Source organism: Chrysochloris asiatica, unplaced genomic scaffold, assembly GCF_000296735.1.
Source record: "Chrysochloris asiatica unplaced genomic scaffold, ChrAsi1.0 scaffold00293, whole genome shotgun sequence".
Lineage (NCBI taxonomy): Eukaryota > Metazoa > Chordata > Mammalia > Afrosoricida > Chrysochloridae > Chrysochloris > Chrysochloris asiatica.
The window spans coordinates 2,377,299-2,378,073 of NW_006408811.1; positions in this window are offsets into that span (position 1 = coordinate 2,377,299).

Sequence of the window (775 nt, forward strand, 5' to 3'; positions counted from 1 at the left end):
ATCCTAAAATAAAATACACAAATAGCAACAGAAAATGGTGCACAAGCTCATCACCTGATCACACCTACCAGGAGGTGGTCAGTGAATGCCTAAGAATACACCAACATGCAATCAGGCATCAACTTAATAAAATACACTATCACGATGTCTCAAAAGCAGTAAACAATTCCTGTTCACATGAAGAAACAAGATAGAGTGGCTCAAACAAATGACCAAGAGGCAGAACTAGAAAATAAATATTCTTTGAGGGGGAAAAAGCCATTGGAACTCCCTGAAAAAGAAGTAGAATGTTATTTATATATATCCAAAAGATTTACAGTTAGGTTAAGAAAAACAAGGAAGATTTCAGGAAAGCACCACAGAACAATCAATAAATTAAGGGACTGGGGACAATACAAAACCTGCAGATAGAAATCCAGAAGATTAATACTAAGATTTCAAAAAGGGACAATACATTGAAAGGGCAAAGGGGTAGATATGAATCAATGTAGTGAGCTTGAAGATAAATCTCTCAAAAGTAGTAAGCTAGAACAATCAGGGGGAAAAAAGGAAAAAAAATCTTGAATCAAATGAGAAAGAAAATACAAGATACCAAAACCTTTGGGGCACAGCAAAAGCAGTGCTTAGAAGGTAAGTAATTGATCACAATAAATGTACACAATCAAAAAGAAGAAAAAAACAAAATCAATACATTAACACAACATCTCCAATACTAATTTAAAAACCAGCAAAGATTCATGTGGGAAAAATAAAGAGGAATAACTTAAGGTGATTG